Genomic DNA, 7,411 nt, shown 5'->3' on the forward strand with positions numbered 1-7,411 from the left:
CTTGGAGCATCTGGGTGGTTCAGTCAGTTGAGCATCTGACTCTTGATTTCAGCTCAGGTCATGGTCCCAGGGTCATAGGATCAAACCCCCCATCAGACTCCATGCTGAGCACTAAGCATGGAGCCTGCTTGAGATTCTCTCTCTCTCTCTTTCTCTCTCCCTCTGCCCCACTCCCCCGGGGCGCTCTATCTCTCTCTAAAATAAAAAGAAGCTTTAAAATTTTTAAAAACTGGCTCCTTCTCATTCAAGGCTTGGTGCAAACATCATCTCAGAGAATCTCCTTCTGACCATTCTGACTAAAGGAACCCCTCCCCACACACACCAGTGATCACTTCCCAATACCTTGTTTTGTTTTCATCATGCCACTTCCTGCTGAAGTTATTTCTTGAATTATCCATTAAATGTCTACCCTCCCTAGAATATAGACTCCTTGAGGGTAGAGGCCTTGTCTTTCATTTTACTGCTGTTTCCTCAGCATTTAGAACAGGGCATGGTACTGAATGAATGAATCAATGAATGTATGAAGTCACGTAGGAAGGTCTTGGGTGGGGGGCTGTTGTATTACTTACTATGGTTGCTGTAACAAATTACCACAGACTCTGTGGCTTAACACAACACAGATTTATTATCTTACACTTCTAGACATCAAAAGTCTGAAATGGGTCTTGCAAGGCCAAGATCAAGATACTAGCAGAACTGAATTCTTTCTGGAGGCTCTAGGAGAGAATCCGTTTCCTTCTCTTTTCCAGCCTCTAGAGGCTATCTGCATTCCTTGGCTTGGGGCCTCTTCCTTCATCTTCAAAGTCAGCAACATAACACCTTCAAATTCCCCTGACAGTCATGCCTCCCTCTTCTAAGAACTGTTGTAATTTCACTGGGCCAACCCAGATAATGCAGGAAAATTTCCCCTTCTCAAGATTCTTAACTTACTTGCATCTGCAAAGTTCCTTTTGTCATGTAAGTAACATATTCACAGGTTTCACAGATTAGGATTTGGACATTCTTAGGAGCCATTAATCCACCTACATCAGCCATGAACCCCTGCCCTGGAATCTATCTTCGTTATCCTAACTCAAGCACTACATCCACCCTGAAACCTTGTCAGACCCTGTCCCCTGCAGAAACAGATAACCAGGCCTCCGTTTGTGCCTGCGTGGTGCTGTACTCCGAAACAACACTTACTGTACTTCATAGAGATCAACGAATCTATGTACCTGCCTGCCCTTTCATTAGGCCATGAGCCTTTTGGGGCAGAATGTAATGTTGTTCATCTTCACATCTTCAACACCTAAAACCCTGATTAATTAATTGATTCATTCCAAAAATATTTATTGAAGACCTCGTATGCTCAAGGTACTGGGGATATAATGCTAAACAAGCATAGACACGGTCTCTGCTCTCAAAGAGCTTGCAATCTCCCTGGAAAGAGAAGTAATTAAACCATCAATAACCATAAAAGGAGACCAATGATAGAGTAGGTGCAATGGGAGAACACAGAAGAAGCATCCACTCTTATTTGGAGGTGTCAGAGAGGCCTTCTGAGAGTAACATCCTGGTTCGTGCCCAAAATGAGAAGGAACTAGCCGTAAGTGAAATCTGAGAGAGTAAGTGGCAGCCCCCATAACCACCACTAAGGCAGCACCACTGCCACCATTGGGCCGCCCACACCAGATGGTCCACCCCAGTGAGCAGTTGCCCCCAAAAGTAGCCATACTCAAGTGATGCATTAGAAATGAGTGCTCCTGAGGGGCACCGAGATGGCTCAGTCGGTTAAACGTTGGACTCTTGATTTCAGCTCAGGTCATAATTTCACAGTTCGTGAGTTCAAGCCCCATGTTGGGCACGCAGAGCCTGATTGAGATTCTCTCTCTCCCTCTCTCTCTGCCCCCCCCCCAACTCATGCTTGCTACCTCCCTCTCCCTCTCAAAACAAATAAATAAACATTAAAAAACTATTAAAAAAAAAGAAATGAGTGCTCCAAAGGAAACTTTGGGGGTCATAGATATGTTCATTATCTTGATTGTAATGATAGTTTTATTTTTTTATTTTTTTTAATGTTATTTATTTATTTTTATTTTATTTTATTTTTTTTTACCGTTTATTTATTTTTGAGACAGAGAGAGACAGAGCATGAACGGGGGAGGGTCAGAGAGAGGGAGACACAGAATCTGAAACAGGCTCCAGGCTCTGAGCGGTCAGCACAGAGCCCGACACGGGGCTCAAACTCACGGACCGCGAGATCATGACCTGAGCCAAAGTCGGCCGCTTAACCGACTGAGCCACCCAGGCGCCCCTGTAATGATAGTTTTAAATACATATGTCAGAGCTTATCAACTTATACACTTGCAATTTATTGTATGTCAGTTATACCTCAATAAAGCTTTTAAATATTATAATGAACCAGGGTGTTTGGGCCAAGTGTCCAACTCTTGATTTCAGCTCAGCTCATGATCCCAGGATTGTAGGATCGAGCCCTATGTCTGGCTCCTGCTTGGGATTCCTGGCCTGCTTGGAATTCTCTTCTTTATTATTATTATTTTTTTTTTCTAGTAATCTGCACCCAACGTGGAGCTGAAACTCAGAACCCCAAGTTCAATAGTTGCTTGCTCTTCCTACTGACACAGCCAGACGCCCCAGCACAGGCCCTGCTAAGTGACTGCATGATTGCACAGATTGCCAGCCTGTAAAGCCAGCCCTGCATTACAGGGCAAATGGCATGTTCATCTTCCATATGAATTCCACATCAACTCAAGTCATAGAAGATTTACAGAAATGGTGAGCCCTGACTGTCTTTTAATCCTAATGGGACAGTTTTCTTTCTTTTCAAAATTTCACCTGGTATTTTGCTCTGGCCAAAATAATGACCAAATTGGAGATGATTCCAGCATTGAAAAAAAAAAACAATGAAACAAACTTATTGTATCAAAAGCCTCCTTAGGGCGCCTGGGTGGCTCAGTCAGTGAAGTGTCTGACTCTTGATCTTGGCTCAGGTCATGATCTCACAGGTTTGTGAGTTTAAGTCCCTTGGCAGACTCTGTGCTGACAGCAGAGAGCCTGCTTGGAATTCTTTCCCTCTCTCTCTACCCTTACCCCACTTGTGCGTGCATGCGTGCTCTCTCTCTCTCAAAAATAAACATTAATAATAATAATAATAATAATAAGTCTCCAGCCAACCAAACCCTGTGCCTCATGTAAGCTTCTTCATGTCAGAGAGAAGGGCCTGGTTATAGGATCAGGGCAGCTTCTTGGGAAAGTGTCTCCAACCATGATGACCCCATGTACCAGGACTGGTGTGTACCATCCGGCCACATCTTGGCACGTGGTCATGGATTCTGGGCAGAGCGGGCGGGGGCTGTGCTCTGAAGCTCCAACCTGCTGCCCCTGAGAGCTGAATGTGGAGTCAGAGCTTTGTGGCATAAATTCAGTCTCCAGAACTTCCCAATCCAGGTGGTGGACCTCCACTCAGAGGCCAGGAGCTCAGCATTCTCGGACTTCTTTAAAAAAAAACAAAAAAACATGGTTCTTAAAGGGCACAGAAATGAGAGAATTGGAATATTTCAGAGTTACTCATTTGCTTTAACCCATATTACACATGAAATAGTCTCAGAGTGACTAGTAATACTACCTCCATCAATTATGATTGCTGAAAACCAATACTTTTTTCTTTTTTTTTGCAAATACTGTCCCCATTCTCTTCCCATTTCTTTTTGTTTTTATTTTTTTAATGTTTATTTTTGAGAGGGAGAGAGAGTGAGACAGAGCATGAGTGGGGGAGGGGCAGAGAAAGAGGGAGACACAGAATCTGAAACAGGCTCCAGGCTCCAAGCTGTCAGCACAGAGCCCGATGTGGGGCTCGAATCCACCAACCATGAGATCATGACCTGAGCTGAAGTTGGACGCTTAACCAACTAAGCCACCCAGGCGCCCCTATTTCTTTATGGTTATAATATCTACACTGTTAGATCATATGGCCTTTATATACTATACTTTCTCTTTGAACCTTCATTTAGTCTCAGTTCTATAAGTAATTAATAAGTCATTAATAATGTTTACTTAGAGCCCATATGTTGTTTTCTCTGCAGACAGTTTGGTTGTCTGAAGTGCGTTCTCCAGTGGGCTTCTTAGGGAGGACTCATGGGAACAATATTCCCTGAGTTCCTGCATATTGATAATAATTTGTCTGTGTCCATTATAGTTGAAGTTTAGTTTGCTTTGGCTCACATGTCCGTGTCTTAAATATTTAAAATACATTAACTTCCTTTTCTTCTTGCATAAAACATTGCTGTCAAAACATCTGACAAGTATCTAATTTGACCCTTATGAGTCTATGCTCTTTTTGTCTGGTCAAAGGATTTTTTTTCTTTAAAGTCTTTAAATTTACTAGAATATGTGTTGGTGTTAGTCATTGTAGGTCAATATTTTTAGGTGCCTTCTATATTCTTTTTTTTTCTTGTCAAATGATTATACTTGAGTCAACAACTGAAATATAATTAAAAAATATTTTTTTTAAGATTTCATTTTTTTGTTTTGTTTTTGTTTTTGTTTTTATTGTTTATTTACTTATTTTGAGAGAATGAGAGAGAGAGAGAGAGAGAGAGCGTGCAGGAGGGGCAGAGAGGGAGAGAGAATCCCAAGCAAGCACTGAGAGCACAGAGCCCGATGATCTGAAATCAGGAGTTGGACACCCAACCGACTGAGTCACACAGGTGCACCTAAATATTTTATTTATTTATTTTTAAGTTTACTTATTTATTTTGAGAGAGAGAACAGGTAAGGGGCAGAGAGAGTTTCCCAAGTAGGTTCCAAGCTTAGCACAAGCCTGACACAGCTCTTGATCCCACGACCATAAAATAATGATCTGAGCAGATATCAAGAGTCAGACACTTGGGCGCCTGGGTGGCTCAGTCTGCTAAGCATCTGACTTGGGCGCCTGGGTGGCTCAGTCAGTTAAGCATCTGACTTTGGCTCAGGTCATGATCTCATGGTTCGTGAGTTCAGACTTGCTTTGGGTGAGCTTGAGCCCCACTTCAATGAGCTTGCTTCTCTCTCTGTCTCTGCCCCTTGTGGAATTCTCTCTCTCTCCTCACTCACTTGCGCCCTCTCTCTCTGAAAGAAAGAATCCACTCAAAAAAAAAAAAAAAAAAAAAATCAGACACTAAATTGACTGAGCCACCAGGCGCCTCTAAAGATTTTATTTTTTAAGTGATCCCTACACCAGATGTGGTGCTCGAACTCACAACCCCGAGACCAAGAGTTGCACGCTCTACCAACTGAGCCAGCCAGATGCCTCTGAAGTATAATTTCATTCAACAGGAAATCCCTCCCTTGGAGGGAAAATGGGAAAAAAACCTGAAAGCCAAACATTTTTTCCAAGGCAGAGCACTGACATTTCCAGATTGACAGCAGAATACATTTATTTCCATGAAACAAAACCATGAGTGCAAAGTTTGCCTTTGAAACGGTTTCCCACTTCGTCTCCATTTTTCAAGGCTCAGGAAACGATGCTTGTGGCCTTCTTCAGGGCTAGTTTAACCAGTAATGATGTCGGATGGCAGCCTCCAAATATAGGAAAATTCTTCAATGGTGCTTTATCTGGGGGGTCAGAGTAGTTGGCAAGAAGACCTGAACCATCAGAATAGCTTAGCTGGTTTAAAGGATGGAGGAGCATCAATCAATACTGAAGTAGTTAGGATCCTTCAGTTGCCACAGCAATGCCCTTTCAGAAGCGAGAATTTGTTTCAGGTTCTTCCAGGTTCTGTTCTTGCCAGCTACCGCGCCGCCATGGCCAGAGTGCACACAGAGTTTGGATCCTTAAATGCAATAGCTTGGCAGCTTTTTCCATAGATCCTGTACTGAAATCAGAGGGCACCACTTTATTTTCACTCACAGCTTCCCTGCTAATACCCCACCTAAAGCTAGAGGCAGACACTTTCTTTCTTCTTCCTGGCATTGTAACCCCCGAGCTGCTGCCCTTGGAAGGACTGGCTGGCCTCTTCCTGCTGTTTTGGGCTATTCCCAGAGTGGAAATCGTGGCCACAGTTGGAATTTGAGCCTCCATTCTTACCCTCTCTATGTTCTTTTATTTATTTATTTTTAATTTTATTTATTTATTTTTTAAATTTACATCCAAATTAGCTAGCATATAGTGCAACAATGATTTCAGGAGTAGACTCCTTAGTGCCCCTTACCCATTTAGCCCATCCCCCTTCCCACAACCCCTCCTGTTGTAACCCTCAGTCTGTTCTCCATATTTATGAGTCTCTTCTGTTTTGTCCCCCTCCCTGCTTTTATATTATTTTTGTTTCCCTTCCCTTACGTTCATCTGTTTTGTCTCTTAAAGTCCTCATATGAGTGAAATCATATGATTTTTGTCTTTCTCTGACTGACTAATTTCACTTAGCATAATACCCTCCAGTTCCATCCACATAGTTGCAAATGGCAAGATTTCATTCTTTTTGATTGCCGAATAATACTCCATTGTGTATATATACCACATCTTCTTTATTCATTCATCCATTGATGGACATTTGGGCTCTTTCCATACTTTGGCTATTGTTGCTAGTGCTGCTATAAACATGGGGGTGCATGTGTCCCTTCAAAACAGCACACTTGTATCCCTTGGATAAATACCTAGTGGTGCAATTGCTGGGTGGTAGGGTAGTTCTATTTTTAGTTTTTTGAGGAACCTCCATACTGTTTTCCAGAGTGGCTGCACCAGCTTGCATTCTCACCTCTCTATGTTCTTTTAATATGTAGTTTTGAAAAAATAAATTTTTTAAATGTTTTTATTTATTTTTGGGGGAGAGAGACAGTGAGCTGGAGAGGGGCAGAGAGAAAGAGGGAAACACAGAATCTGAAGCAAGCTCCAGGCTCTGAGCTGTCAGCACAGAGCCTGACGTGGAGCTTGAACTGGTGAATCACGAGATCATGACCTGGGCCAAAGTTGAATACTCAACTGACTGAGCCACCCAGGTGCTCCTAGTTTTGAAAATTTTTTGAATTTTTTAAATAAATTTTTAAAAATTAAGTTTATTTTGAGAGAGAGAGAGAGAGAGAGCGCACAAGTGGGGGAGGGGTAGAGAGAAGCAGAGACAATCCCAAGCAGGCTCTGCACCATCAGCCCAAAGCCTGATGTGGGGCTCCAACCTACGAACCACAAGACCATGACCCAAGCCAAGATCAATAGTCAGATGCTTAACCGACTATACCACCCAGACACCCCTAAATTTTTATTTTATTTTATTTTATTTTGAGAAAGAGAGAGAGGCGGGGAGGGGCAGAGAGAGAGGGAGAGAGAGAGAATCCCAAGCAGCCCCTGCAGTGTCAACACTGTCAGCATAGAGCCCGTCTCAGGGTTCAAACCCACACACCGTGAGATCATGACTGGAGCTGAAACCAAGAGTCAGACACC

The 7,411-nt window shown here is 42.8% G+C and overlaps 1 pseudogene; it reads right to left on the reverse strand.

Moving 5' to 3' along the window:
* Window positions 1–5,491: 5,491 nt before the first annotated feature.
* LOC102948627 lies at window positions 5,492–6,058 on the reverse strand (annotated as a pseudogene).
* Between the last annotated feature and the right edge of the window lie 1,353 nt (window positions 6,059–7,411).

The sequence above is a fragment of the Panthera tigris genome, chromosome B4 (assembly GCF_018350195.1).
Source record: "Panthera tigris isolate Pti1 chromosome B4, P.tigris_Pti1_mat1.1, whole genome shotgun sequence".
NCBI classification, from domain to species: Eukaryota; Metazoa; Chordata; class Mammalia; order Carnivora; family Felidae; genus Panthera; species Panthera tigris.